Here is a 15,664-nt window from a genome sequence, read left to right as displayed (position 1 = left end):
ACAGTGAATGACATCAGCAGCCTTACCAAAGTAGGGCATTTGAATTGTAGTGGGTGTGACTAGCCTAAAAAGCATTGCTCTTTACACAGACACACACACACACACACACACACACACACACACACACACACACACACACACACACACACACACACACACAGTTGCCATGCCTGGGATTAGAACTCCTACCTAAATAGTTTATCACACTATAGCAGTACATAGTTATAGGACATGCCATGGAGATTACTGGGCTACACCTTTCCCAAAGGTGTATTTCAAAGTGGATGACCTCAGCAGGTTTGTCATAGTAGGGCTATTGGGAGGGCAGTGTGTGTGCATGGGCCATAACCCATTCATCTAGTGGTTGACACACCACATGCAGGCACACACAAGGTTATATTTCACAGGTACATGTATACAACTGTTAGATGGCTACCTTCTTGTACAGTCATGTTGCACAGCTAGCACTTGCACCACATAGTCTGTAATGCTGACTGATACCAGTGGCTAATGTCTACAATGAGTGGCATTTACACCTCATGTGATTGTAGCCATTTGGCTGTGCGCTGGGTGGGACAGGCCTCATAATGGATGGCTCCTTGTCACAGTCACTCTCTTCCACACATCTATGTACATCTACTTTTGGCTTATTATAGTGTGTTGTCCTTGCATATATGTCAGTATTCCTATCCACTGTGTGCAAAGCATGACAGGTGCATACTGAGGAGTGTATGCACTAACATCTGCAACTGCCAGATATGTATGGTCCACTGCTGTTTGCAGACATGGGCTTCATATAAGTGTGTGAGCATGCCCAGTATGACCTTTCAGTATGTTGCTGTCTGACATTGCCTTCATTTCTCCAAGTGTTTGAGCATGCCCAGTATGCCCTTCTGTATTGAATGTGTAGATTGATTCCAGGTAGCTTGTCCTGCAGTGCAGACCTTTGTGTTGTACACCTACAGGTAGCAAACTGTTTCTGCAGGGTATCTATCAATCATTTGGCAATATGGAGACAAAATGTGCAGGGGATAGTGTGTACTGTGGGTGATTGTGTCTGTGCTGCTTCAGCTCCATGGTACTACTGTTAGCAGAGATATTCAGAAATGTGTACTGTTATACAATGTGATGTTTTCTGTCCTCGTGTACTTTCAGGTGGACATTCTTGCTCACAGTGATGTCTTGGGGGACAAGGGGGACTGCAGCTGTGTCTGGTATTGTGGGCAGGCGCCTACATATTCATGGTAAGTTATGCCATTCTGGAGGGGGGAGCTGCAGACACTTGCTGCTGGGTCTGTGTATCTGATTCAGCACCTTGGTACAGTGCTGGCCGAGGATCTCATACTTGTACATCCATCGACATGATACTATGGCCTTATCTTGCTGTGGCAATACCTCACATCTGTACAAATTTGCACAGGTTACCCAGAGTCAGGTGCCATGAGTCAGGACATTACCTCTATTGTGGTATACGGGCAGGTTTGTAGCCACCTATTTATGTGTTTGCAGCCAGGGATAGTGTGTGCACACAGCTTTGTGTCGGACCTTGCACTTTCCATGCTGCCCATGCTCCCACCCAACCCCCTCTGTTATTATATTCTTTTCCATACATTATGCATATATTCTCTGATAATTTCCCTTAGGCAATCACCCCATCACAGCTGTGTTTTGGTGTTGGTCCACAGCATACCTCTCAACCATAACAAATTCCTCGGTATTTTACCCTTTTTGGGGTCAAAATCATGGGGTGTCACGAATTTCCGAGTGGCCCCTTTAATTTCCGAATTTCCCAGGTTGTTTTTCAAATTTTGCTGATGTCATCACATGCAGGGGCACACGCAATGACATCAGCGTCATGACCAGACTGCCAGCCTGTCAGAATTCAACTTAGGGCGTGAGAGTGTGTGTGTCTGTGTTTATTTTACATTACGTATAGTACAGCAACCAGCAATGTGGTTTGTAATGTTACTGTATTAAAAGTGATTCCTTCCCCAATGCAGGTAAGGTAAGAAATCTAAACAAGCAAGCAAAAACTGGGTTGTTCATTTCCAATTGTGACGTTTTTTGAAGCAAGTAATTTAAGTTTGATAATGTTGCCGCTCGCTATTGCAGTATTAGAAATGTAAGTGTAAGGAGCTGCTACTGTGCCGATATGTGTAAGAGAGCTGCAGACAGTTACTGCCGAGTCAATGCTGTATTAGTATCTGGTTTATTTTACAGCTGTGTGTGTCCCAAAATTGTTAATTTTGCTGCTGTAAAAACGTTTGCCAGGAAAACCATAAAGGGCATTTATATCTCCCATATGCTTTAAGCCATGATGAACACAGAAAAGAAATGAAATGCACAGAAACTGTCTGTAAATCACACATGAAATGAAAACTGAGGCCAAGACATCTACGCTAATGCTCTATGTTTGGGTTTGCAGTTGACCACTTAAGCTTGGTGCATGTAGCGCCATTTCTAGGATACAGCCTTGTAAACAATAAAATTACTTTTAGATTTTGTTCTTATAGCTTGTAGAGTTTAATCAGTTAAAGAAAGTGTATTTTCATGTTTGTAACAAGTGAAAATCACTTTGCTTGGAATTGGGAGATTTGTTGAAGTATTCCCGTAACTGGTGTTTGTGTAAGGTAATTTAAACTACATTTTGTATAATGTTTAAATAGTGAACCTAATTGGTAGTTATCAGATTATGTTCAGAACTTGTTTAACTACACAGAGTACTGTTTTCTGTTGTATTTAGGATAGCAGGATGAGCTCTGAGGTTTATATGGACGTGCTGTTGTAAAATTGTAATAGTCCTTGGACTCCATGAACATAAAGCAGTACAGTCATTACATGCACTCTAGTTGTTAGTGCTGAACTTGGAAATGCTTGCAATGCATGAATACATTCAAGTTAAGATGAACAGTATTTGATCCCTCAAAATGATAAAGTAATATTTGTGTTTTTATTAATGGGTTCATTAATCAGTAATGTTTAGCATAATTAAACCTTGGAATAGTTTTCAGTGGCTTGTATTTGCATGTGGCGGAGTACATTTCTGCAGATTACACTAGTACTGCATGGCCGGTTTCCGGATTCCTGGATCACAAATTCACCTCATTTGCATGGATTTTGCCTGCAAATGGGATAATTTGCATACAACTTATACTACAGATATATACATAAGCTTTTGTATATATCTCTCAATAGATTATAGGAATAACTATATCCACCCCTCCATTTAGTTTTCAAAGACGGTAGGGACTGCTACCTCCCTTTTTATCACTTTCCTTATAGTGCATGCACTTTTGTTGTAAAAAACATAATAATAATAATAATAATAATAAATATATAGCTTGTTCTTACTGTATTCTTATAGTTTTATTATCATTAGTAGTGTTTTTCTTAAGCTACCTTCAGTTGTATAATTTTAAAAGATTGTTCTAAATTGGTTAAATCTGCTAAAACACTTTCAGATGTTTCACAAACCCACAGGCTTCAAGAGATGCACTTCTTGTGGCACAAAATTCTGAATTCGGATGCCCACAAGAAGTGCATCTATTGCTTAGGAGCAGTTATTTAGAAGTAGACTGCCACATCTATGCAGCCTTTAACCCAAGGACCCTGTCTGACAGAAGAAACATGCTGATTCTTAAGGGCCTGTTGCCTTCATCTGGGCTCAAACTCCCACAAAGCCTACTAGCTCCAAAGAACTGAAATGGCAAGCCCTCTCAGTCTCCCTGGGGGGGGGGGGGGGCTTTGCCAGATACTGTTGGAGCCAACAACTTCAAATCAGACTCAGGCAACACATTTTTAGGATCTGAAATCTTCTTTGGAGCCAAACAAATCTAGTTTTTTTCCAAATCCAAAAGCCTCATAGGATCTGAACAGAACCAGACTAGTTTTGGAGCTGACAACAGCCTCAGAACTGATGGAGCCAGTGTACATATCTGGTTCCACCACTCCAACCAGTACAACTTCAGATCCTAAGGCTTCAGATCTGAAGGTTTGAAGCAGTAATGCAGTTCTATTATCCCGTCTCTCCAGTTCCTCCGGTTCCTCCACCTCAGATATTGAGAACTCCTAAGTCCAGACAACCTTCCACGGCCTCTTCCTCCAGGTCTTCACAGAGCTTTTTTGATAATATGGACAGAATGATGTGGAGGTTCTTCAAGGCTTAAATACAGATGGGGATTTTGCTATCTTCCTCCCATCTTGGATCTGTGAGTGCTCCATCACCTGCCTTAGAGTTTCCTTTTCCGATCTGACCCCCAGTTTTGGTAGCCCAGGATCTGGGAATCCCAAGAAAGGCAATGTCGGATCTGAAGAAGCCCCCTTCCTTGACTCCTACTATGTCCCTGATTAGCTGTGTTCCACATATGTTGGATCAGAACAGATCTCAGATCCTAGATGTCAGTGGCGGCTCTGGGGGGGGGGGGGTTGGCTTTGGCTCTGACCTTTTCAGAACCATCCCTTCCCCTTAGAGCCTTCTCCCTTGAGAGTTCCGGTCCATTTCTGTCTGGAGGTTTCGGATCCGGTGTGGGCTCTGTCCTCTTTCCTCTGGCAGCTTCAGCTCCGAGGGAGGAGGAGGGGATCTCGCCGGGTCTGTTGGCTTTCCAGGTTACAGAAAGGACTTTCTCTAGAATTAGAGAAACATCACATCAATTCCAGAATCCTCCCCATCTGTCATCTAGTCTGAGCATTGAGCCCATACATCCTGTCATTTGTCAGCATTCCCCATTAACCTCCAGAATGTTTCCCAGCAAGGGATCCACGTTTCTTCTGATACTTCCCCTGAATATCCCACAGAGGAGGTCCCTTGTAAGAAAAAGTGCAAGAAGAGACACATAAACTCCCCTTTGGAGTCCTTGCCTGAGGACACCGATTTCGATGAAGGAGAAGGATTCCCCTAGTCACCAACTGATGATGTCTTCTTTGGAGACATCCTTGAACTCCTGAAACAAAAATGTGGCTGGTCCTCCCAAAATCCTACTTCCGAGGAGTCATTGTTTCTGTAGCCTTTCGAGATGAGCCCCTCTATGTCCTGCATAACCCCCTGATGGACAAACTCATTGATTTAGTTTCCTGCCATGCTTTGAAGGAGCCAGACACAGTCAAGCCGATCCCAAAACATCCGGACAAGTTCCTTAGTTCACCCACCTATCATGTACATTGGAGTAAAGGTGTTCCAGTTGATGCCATTGTTGTGTTAGCAGCCACAAAAAAAAGGAGCTGGCTGAACAAAGCTCCTCAGTCCATCCCACAAACAATGAGTCTGGAGCACTGGACAAACATGGGAAGCATGTTTATGTCTCCGCCACCTTTGTGTTGAGAGCATTGAACTACTTGACACATTTTATATGTTTGCAGAGAGATTTGGTCAAAGAATTAACCACCTCTCTTAAAGAGACCTTGTTGGAGGAGGATCTTAAAAAGATTTCTTCCCAGTTGGCGACTCTTTCCTTCCTGATAAATTCCTTGATGAGGCTGATTTTGCACACAGCGGAAGGCTCCTTGTGAGCAGCTGGTTCACTTAAATCCATAAGGAGACATGCCTGAATGAAACCGAGAGTTTGCAAGAACCCTTCAAGGCACCTTTCATTAATGCCCCTTTTGATAGTTTCTCTTTGTTTGGACCATCTGTTAACGAAAAGCTTCCCTGCTGTGGGAAATATGGAAAGACCTTGCCTGCTGTGGGGATCAAATTTTCTATACCCAGACAACCTTCTCTAGAATCAAAGAGGTGGGAAGAAGGCTTGGTTCAGGAAATCTCAAGGACCTTTCCAGGGCCCATGCAGGGGATACTTCCTCCAGAGGCAGAGGAGGAGGTTTCAGCAGTATATGCTGCCCTAGAGGTGGGGGGATCTGCAGAATCAGGGTTTCAGGAAAACTTTTCCCATTAAACTCTATAAGAGCTTCTGAAGTGCTGCCTAACTGTCCATCTCTGGTGCCACTCAAGGGATGTTTATCTTTGCACCTTGATGCCTGGGCAAAGATCACAAAAATGTCTGGTGCTAAAAATAATATCAAGAGCTTACTACTTTCCCTTTTATCCTTCACCTCCAATTCCCAGGAGGATACCCCAAGAGATACCACCTAGTCAGAGGGAGTTTGCCATTGAAGAAGTTCAAAGACTTCTAGAAAAAAAGTCATCCAAGAGATCCCAACCAAACAAATAGGATCCGAAACTTATTCACACTTCTTTTTGGTGCCATAGAAAATGGGGACCTAAGATCAATACTAGATCTCAGCAACCTAAATCTGTATGTCAAGAAGTAGAAGTTCCGAATGGCTATGGTTCAGTCCAATCTGCCCCTTCAAAGCAAGGACTATTGAATGTGCTCCATAGATCTCAAGGATGCATATTATCATATCAAAATGAGCAAATGCTCCAGGACGCACCTGTGCTTTTGGCTGGGGGCAATCATTACAAATTCAGAGCACTTCATTTTGGACTTACCACAACCCCCTGGGTGTTTACTAAATGTATGGCAGTCATTGTGGCCCACCTAGGGCTAAAAAGATTCCAGGTGTTTCCATACTTAGACAATTGGCTCCTTATTGCACCAACAAGGCATCAACTGATCCAGGGAAGACCTAATCCAAATCTTCAGTTCTCTAGGGATTTCCATAAATCTAGCAAAATTGAACCTGACGTCTGTGCAGAATCTAGAATTTATTGGAATGTAATTGAACACTTCAGTATAAATAGCTTCATCACCCCTGCATTGCATAAGTTCTGTCAGACATCAAGTCCAGGAATTGTTAGACCATCCAGTTCCACCAGCTAAGTTAGTCCTCAGGGCACTAGGATCTATGTCTGCATCCATAATCCTAATACCTTTGGCAATATTTTTTTATGGTACTTCTTCAGTGGACACTGGTTGTTCAGTGGTCGGTTATTTACCAGTCACTATCTGTTCCTATCAAACTAACACCAGTCTGCAGAGGCTATCTGCAGTCATGGATGCAGTCAAACGATCTACATCTGGGCGGACCATCCTGCCCCAAGAGCCACATTGACCATGGAGGCTGGGGTAGAGGGACATTATCAGGAAAAGATGGTCCAAGGCACGAGGTCCCCCGACAAGACCAAGTTGTATATCAATGTCCTAGAGATGAGAGTAGTCCTTCTCACATTGTAAACTGGGGACTTTTGCAATTCATACAGACAACATGTCAGTGGTCTGGTATATAAACAAACAAGGAGGAACCTGATCTTACCTGTTATGCAGAGAAGCTATGAGGGTTTGGGAGTGGGTGATCTCTTCAAACCTTTCTAATTACAGTGCACATTCCTGGAATGCCAGCATGTTAGCAGACAGGCTCAGCAGGTCCACTCTGACCCCGCACAAGTGGTCCCTTAATCAATCAGTAGCAAACAAGATTTTCAACCAGTGGGATCAGCCTTGCTATGACCTCTTTGCTTCCCTCCTAAACAATAAATGCAGTAAGTACCTTGCTCTGATCCTTCCAAAGGGAGAGTCTCAGAGGGATGATCTAGTTCACGATTGGCCCCCGGGCCTCCTTTATGCTTACCCCTTCAACCTTTGATCCCAAAATTTCTACAGAAAGCCAGCAGGCTGAAGCTCATACTTATCCTCATTGCCCCCATCTGTCCTCGCCAGGTATGGTTCCTCTTCCTGTGGTCTCACCTCAAGTATCCTCCATGGATACTGGAGCCCAGTAAGAACCTTATCTCTCACACATCAGAACTTCAACAACCCAATCTGCACACCCTAAGACTGACCGCATTTTTTTTCCAATTCCGGTGATTGTACGAAAGTCCAGGCTAGCTTCCCCACGGCACAACATAATCTTCACCTCTCAGAAGGCTTCCACAAAACAGTTTTATAACAATAAGTGGAAAAGATTTTCAATTTGGGATTCAAAGGAGAATATAGACCCTTTTTCAGCCTAAGCATCAGCTATTCTCCTTTTTCTGAGGACACTTTATCTTGAAGGTGTACAGTTTTTCTACCATAAAGTTACAGCTAGCTGCCATTTCCAAATTTCATTCAGGGACAGGATTTTCTATTATTTTTTCATCAAGATTATGCAAGGCTTTTATGTGAGGAATTTTCTTTTTAAGACCACCAATAAAAGCTCCTTCTCTACCTTGGGATCTTACCATTGTTCTGCAAGGTCTCACTCAAAAACTTGAAATTTCTATACTGGAAGACTACATTTTTGGTAGACATCACTTCATCCAAAAGAGTATCCAAATTGCAGGGTCTATCAGCTAAACCAACTTACATCATTTTTTATAAAGACAGTTTCCTTAAGAGCTAACCCTTCCTTTATACCTAAAGTAGCAACAGAATCCAACATTAACCAGTCAATTCAGTTTCTCATTTTCTTTCCAAAATTTTCGAACAAAAAGGAGAATATATGTTACATCTCCTTGATGTCCATAGATAATTGCATTTCTATCTGCACATGATAATAAATCACAGAAAATCTGATCAACTCTTTATATCATTTACAGCTAATCACTTGGGTCAAACAGTATCCAAGATCACCTTGGCTAAATGGATAACTGCATATGTTAAGTTGTCTATCTCGCCTTCATTCTTGCTGGATGGGTTCGGAGCCGACCTCGGCTCCGACTCGGCCACTCTAAAGCTCGAGAGTTGGTTCCACCGGCTCGAGGCTCCCCTTATATCCCACAATGCTAGGCGAGAGTTACCTCAGATCTCGTTTGCCGCTACAGCTTCGAGGTTGGTTATTCTACCGGTTCCTGGTGAGTTTTAGCTTTTTCTATAAAAAGTTACTCTTTTACCCCTTTTTTAGTTTAATTATTCTTAAATTAGTGTAGTTCATTGAACTTTATCCCCGAACCTAATTTTTCCCGTTTCTTGTTAAAAGAACTTTTAGTTCTTCCCTTGGGCCTTAGGCCTTCCCTTCCCTAGGGAGTGTTTGTGTAGTGTACTACTGTTTATTGTACTTTATTTTTAGTATTTTTACTAAAGTTTGTTATTCTGACAGGGTATAACTGGTGTGTTTGAGTGTGTGTTTGTGTTCACCAGTTAGGCTATGTCTAAAGAAGCAAAGGTCTCCGGATTCAAGAAGTGTGATGCGTGCTGTCAGAAAATGTCTCTGACAGACGCTCACACTTCTTGTGTCTATTGTCTGGGGCCTTTGCACCTGCAGGACTCCTGTGCTGTCTGCCATGGCTTCAGCCCCAGGGTCCTGCAGGAAAGAAAAACAAGCTTATATTGAGAGGCTTGTTGAAGCCTGAGGATTCCCTGTCTGTCTCAACAGGGAAGCCCTCCAAGGCATCGAGGTCTTCGGCTCCGGCTTCTGAGCCGAGACCTCAGGTTGTTCAACCTTTGCCTTTATCGGCTCCGGCTGGAGCCGATAAGACTCAGTCCACAGTTTCTGTGGCTTCCTCGGCTCGGCCGGAGCCGAGGTTATCGAGTACCGTGTCGGCTCCGACAAGATCTTCGGAGCCGACAACCAGAAAGAGGTCTAGGTCACCTTCTCTTGGCTCCGTTCATTCGGCTCCAGGATCTCCCCTGCTGTCTGAACGGAGCCAAAGGTCTCATTCCTCTAGGTCATCGAGGCTGTCCGATCATGACCTTCAGAGGGTGGTGAGTCGACTACTCAAGTCCGAGGCACTAGCCCAGATGCTTCAGAGCCCGACTCATCAGTCGGTGCCTGTCCCGGTCCATCAACTCCTTCCTCCTTCGACTCTCTTGAGTTCGGAGCCGGGTCGTGTCGGAACCGAGACTGTGGTCACCTCGGAGCCGAGACAATTGTCTTCGGGCCCCCGTCGGCTCCGTTTTCTTCCATGGAGGAATCTCGGCGCCGGACTTCCCTCGTCGGCTCCGGGGGGGTGAGTGGCATCGGACCCTTGTCCGACCCCCCTCTCCCTCTCGGTGCTTCGGCGCTGGTGAGTTCGGCTCCGACATCGGCCTCGGAGCCATCACTGTCGGTGCCGAGGGGGGTCCTTAGCTCCTCGGAGCGGGGACCTCTGGCTCTGCCTGACAGGGGTGCTTTCGAGGTCATGCGGAGTGTGTTAGAGCCTGGCTCTACTCCACAGTCGGCTCCGTCAGCCCCTCCCTCTATGCTGCCTCAGGGTAAGTTGACTCACTCCCTCATCCCGGACCGCAGAGAGCCAACTCCTCAGGAGCTCCCTTTGGGGATTTCATCCTCTTCCGAGGCCTCTCCTGATTTGGCAGAAGAGCCCCCTCGGAAGAGGAAGTGCAAGAGGAAGCACATTGACTCACCTGAGTCTATCACGTCGGACACAGATCTGGATGATTCTGAGGGTTCCCCCGTTCCCCTTCTGAAGATGTCTCATTTGCAGACATTCTGGAGATCCTTAAACAGAGGGGAAATTGGCCAGCCCTCAACCCTTCAGAGGACGAATCTGTGTATCTTGAGGCGTTTGGCTCTCGTCCTTCCACCTCCTGGGTGTCCCCCCCCTTCGACCCCCTCATGCAGGTGGTTGCTAAGAAGGCATGGACGGCTCCTGATTCAGTGGACCCCACTCCCAGGAGACCCTCCAAATTCATCACAGCTCCATCAGACAAGGAATTTTTATCAAAAGGAGTCTCTGTGGATGCTATGGTGGTAGCTGCCGCCACAAAGAAGGAACTGGCCGATCCTTCAGTGCCTGTCCATCCACCTAACAAGGAATCTAGGTCCATGGATAGGTACGGGAAGCGGATGTTCTCCTCAGCGACATTTACTATGCGTTCGCTGAATTACCTGTGCCATTTCACTCGTCTTCAAAGGGACTTGATCAAAGAAGCGAGTGAAATGCTGAAGGACCCTACAGCTGCGGGTTTCCAAGAGAAAATGAACACGCAGCTAGCTATCCTTAATTCTATCTCCAACTCCTCCATGCGCCTCCTCTCTTATGCGGCCGATGGAGCGAGCAGAGCCGCAGGAACAGGGGTAGCCTTACGTAGGCACGCCTGGATGCGGCTATGCAATTTTGCGGAACCTTTCAAGACGTCTTTCACGAACTCCCCTTTTGATGGATCATCTCTTTTTGGTCCACAAGTGAAAGAGACCCTGACTAGGTGCGAGACTGATGGCAAAACCCTTTCTGCCGTCGGAGTCCGTTTTTCTACTCCTTCTAGGCCTTACCCCAAAGGCCAGAAGGGGGGAAAGATGTGGTTCCGTAAACAATCTCAAGGGACTTCGCCTGATGCACAGAGTCGGTTCCCCGCCAGAGGCAGAGGGGGGAACAACAATGGTAGACGTCGCCCTAGAGGCAGAGGGGGTCCGCAGAACCAGGGCAATCGAGAAACGTCCTCCGATAAGCCCTTTCAGCATCCCTGAGGTGTTGCCCGACTGCCCATCTTCGGAGGCAGTCGGGGGAAGATTGTCACTGTACCGGAAGCCTGGCTATCCTTGACACAAGACAAATGGGTACAGTCCATCATTTTCGAAGGTTATTCTATTCCCTTTCTTCGTTTTCCAAATCAGTCAAAAAAATCCCTTCCAGATGTTCCACCCGCTCAAAGGGATATAGCAGCTTTGGAAATTTCAAAACTGCTTGCAAAAGAGCTATTCAGCCAGTGCCAGCAGACCAACTAGGATCCGGAATCTACTCAAGGTTCTTTTTAGTTCCAAAGAAAACAGGGGACTGGAGACCAATTTTGGATCTCAGTATCTTGAACAGATCGGTCAAGAAAACAAGATTTCGGATGGTCACGCTGCAATCCATTCTTCCCCTATTGGGGAAAGGAAACTGGATGTGCTCTATAGACCTTCAGGACGCGTACTATCACATAAAAATGAACAGGCGCTCCAGAAGATTCCTCCGCTTCAGGCTGGGAACCAGTCATTTTCAATTCAGGGCCCTGCCCTTTGGTCTCACCACTGCCCCCCGGGTGTTTACCAAATGCATGGCAGTGGTAGCTTCTCACCTGAGACGACAAGGATTCCAGGTGTTTCCATATTTGGACGACTGGCTCCTCACAGCTCCCACCAAGCATCTCCTTCTGATGGCCAGAGATTACACTTTTCGCGTCTGTCAAAAACTGGGTATCTCAATAAATTGCGAAAAGTCTGTTTTGTCGCCTTGTCGTACTATTACCTACATAGGCGCAAATTTAGATACTGTAAACATGTCTGCAACATTAACGAACCAAAGGATATCAGACATTCAAAAATTAGTATCACTACTTCTCAACAACAACAGAGCCAAAGCCAGGTTAATTCTAAAGGTGTTGGGAATCATGGCAGCGGCCATACCTCTCCTTCCATTGGCCAGATACCACATGCGGATCCTTCAGTGGATGCTTTTTACTCAATGGTCATACCAGGAACTCCCAATGTCTCACACCATTATGATCACGCAAGCGTGCAAAAAGCATCTCATGTGGTGGATGTCTTCCCCCCAGCTCCTGTCGGGAAGACCATTTGTTCCACCTCCTCCGGTTGCTACTCTGACAACGGATGCCTCCCTGATTGGGTGGGGGGGGCATTATCAGGGCAGGACAGTCCAGGGCACATGGCAGCCAAACGAATGCCACTTGCACATAAATGTTCTGGAGATGAGAGCAGTGCTTTTAGCGTTGCAAGCCCTTCAAGACTCTCTTCCTTTGGGAACGATTGCAATCCAGACAGACAATATGTCTGTAGTGTGGTACATCAACAAACAAGGCGGAACCAGATCATACCCCCTGTGTCGAGAAGCACTCAGACTGTGGCAATGGGCGATTTCTTCTCAGCGTTTTCTGATAGCAACGCACATCCCCGGGAAGTCCAATCACATTGCGGACAAGTTGAGCAGAGCTATTCTCATGCCTCACGAGTGGTCTCTGAAAGACTCTGTAGTGAGAGAGATTTTTCTCAAGTGGGGTCAGCCTTGCTGCGATCTTTTTGCTACTCCCCAAAACAGCAAGTGCAGAGAATACTTCACTCTATTCCCTTTACCAGGCCAACCCAGCAGGGACGCTAGTCCAAGTTTGGCCCCGGGACTTCTGTATGCATTTCCTCCTTTCCCACTGATCTCTCAAGTAATACAGAAAGCTATCGCTCAGAAGGCCTCATTGATCCTCATTGCTCCTTACTGGCCTCGGCAAGTGTGGTTCCCCTTTCTACATCGATTTCTTTTGAGCGACCGTGGAATCTGGACCTAGTTCCAGATCTTTTGATCCATCAGTCGGGTCAGTTTCATCGCCCTCCCCTCTCTGAACCTCACTGCTTGGTTCCTCCACTTCCAACCGTAGCCAGGCTTCCTCAACTATCTCACTCTGTTAGAGATATTTTGATAGCTTCCCATAAATCTTCCACTCGAAAGATTTATTTGAGTAAGTGGAAACGCTTTTCATATTGGGCACAAGGAAAGGACATAGATCCTTTCACCGCTTCCATCCAACTAGTCCTTGATTTTCTTGCTGAACTTTTCCATGCAGGTTCATCTCCATCTACTCTTAAGGTTCAATTGGCAGCTATTTCTAATTTCCATGTGGGTATTTCTGAATCTGCCCTAATGTCCCACAAACTCTGCAAAGCCTTTTTGAAAGGAGTTTTTCTTCTCAGACCTCCTGTAAGAAATCCTCCCTCTCCTTGGGACCTAAATTTAGTTCTTGCTTCTTTGATTCTTTCCCCTTTCGAACCTGCAGCTTCATGTTCCTTAAAGTTATTATCATGGAAAACTCTCTTTCTGGTGGCTATCACATCAGCTAGAAGAATTTCAGAACTTCAAGCACTCAGTTGTCGTTCTCCTTACCTTGTGTTCCATAAGGACAGAGTTTCCTTACGAACTAACCCGTCCTTTTGCCTAAGGTGGTTTCAACATCAAATCTAAACCAGTGCATTGACCTCCCTGTCTTTTTCCCGGAGTATTCAAATAGGTCTGAACAAAAATTACACTGTCTGGATGTTCATCGTCAATTAAGGTACTACTTGGACAGGACGAAACAATTCAGAAAATCTGATCAACTGTTTGTCTCCTATGCGGAAAGCAGAAAGGGACTTCCAGTTTCAAGGGTATCTTTATCCAGATGGCTAACATCTCTGATTACCCTTGTTTATGAGATTAGACACCAAAACTGCCTAATAAGCCTAAAGCACATTCCACCAGAGCTTTGGCTACTTCTCTAGCCTTTCAAGACAGACTGCCTATTGACACCATCTGTGCAGCGGCTACTTGGGCTACTCCTCACACTTTTATTTCCCATTATAAGTTGGATTTAGCTTCTAGGCATAGAGCTAATTTTGGTTCCACTGTTCTCAGGAGTCTGTTCCGTTAGGCCACCCGGGACAAGGTGCTAGGACGCGTCCCATCCAGCAAGAATGAAGGCGAGATAGACAACTTAACATATAGAAGTTATGTTCTTACCATAACGTTCCATGTTAGTTGTCTTCTTCTCGCCTTCTTCTTGCGTCCCACCCTCCTTCCCCCGGCCTGGACAGACCTAGAGGAGTTGTGATCGTGACCTCTCTTTCTACCACCTCTTTCTTAGCTATATGCTATTAGGCATATTTCTTGTTTCAGGATGTAGGTCACCCTTCTTCTTCCTGTTGTTAGAGGTGGATTCTGTTTTTTACAGTTATACTGTTTCTGTTATAAGCTGGGGTTAGCTTACAAACGAGATCTGAGGTAACTCTTGCCTAGCATTGTGGGATATAAGGGGAGCCTCGAGCCGGTGGAACCAACTCTCGAGCTTTAGAGTGGCCGAGTCAGAGCCGAGGTCGGCTCCGAACCCATCCAGCAAGAAGAAGGCGAGAAGAAGACAACTAACATGGAACGTTATGGTAAGAACATAACTTCTATTTCTACTACTTACTATCAAAAAGGTATTCAATTACCTCATCCTCCTAAAGCTCACTCTAGCAGATCCACGGCCATGTCAACAGCCCTTTCTGCCAGGACTTCAATTGATGAGATATGCGCTATGGCCACTTGGTCTAAGAATCGTACCTTTGTCTCAGGTTATAAACTGGACATTGTCTCCAAAAGCAAGGCATCCTTCAGCTCAACAGTGCTCCGGCATATGCTTCCTTAGGGGTCACCCAGATGTTACATAGCTGGGGACTTTGACCCAACAGTGAGGAAGAATGAAAAGGACAACATCAGATATAGAAGTTATGTTCTCACCGTAACTTGGCATCTGTGTTGTCCATTTTCATTCTCCCTCACTGTTGGGTCATCAGATCTGACTCTGACTTTTTTTCAAGACTTTAGGATCTGAGTCTCGAGCTCCTCCCTCTCCCATTATGCATCATACGTATTTTCATTTTTCCTCACTTGTCTCCCAACCATCCCCCAACCTAGGTTTATTCGAGAAGTTACCTGGAGGTTTTTGGAACCCTTAGGATCATTGTGGGGGCCCCCAGATGCCTTGATCTGTTCTTTTCCTTCCTTCTAGTATGTATGCTACTGTGTAAGGCAGCAAACCCAATCTGGAGGTTTAGAGGAATATGTATGATGCATAATGGGAGAGGGAGGAGCTCGAGACTCGGATCCTAAAGTCTTGAAAAATAGTCCAAGTCAGATCCAATGATCCAGCAGTGAAGGAGAATGAAAATGGACAACACAGATGCCAAGTTATTGTGAGTACATAGCATCTATTTATTATATATTAATTGATGTTGTTATATATGTATTGTATGTGGTTGTGTCTTTTATCTTCCTTGGATAGCTTATAAGCCAAGGCTCTTAGACAATAAAACAGTTCTGTATGTGAACATTTGTTGTTTTCCTTCTTTA

At 45.2% G+C, this 15,664-nt stretch overlaps 1 protein-coding gene across 1 annotated transcript in view; it reads left to right on the top strand.

Annotated features, from left to right (window-relative positions):
• Positions 1-15,664, top strand: part of SPAG17 (sperm associated antigen 17) — a 3,638,922-nt gene that overhangs the window by 2,882,989 nt on the left and 740,269 nt on the right. The gene's annotated exons all lie outside the window — the stretch shown is intronic.

The sequence above is a fragment of the Protopterus annectens genome, chromosome 5.part0, assembly GCF_019279795.1.
Source record: "Protopterus annectens isolate FY-2018-M chromosome 5.part0, PAN1.0, whole genome shotgun sequence".
NCBI lineage: Eukaryota > Metazoa > Chordata > Ceratodontiformes > Protopteridae > Protopterus > Protopterus annectens.
Note: the sequence above shows the minus strand (reverse complement) of the source record. Positions and strands in the feature narration are given on the sequence as shown.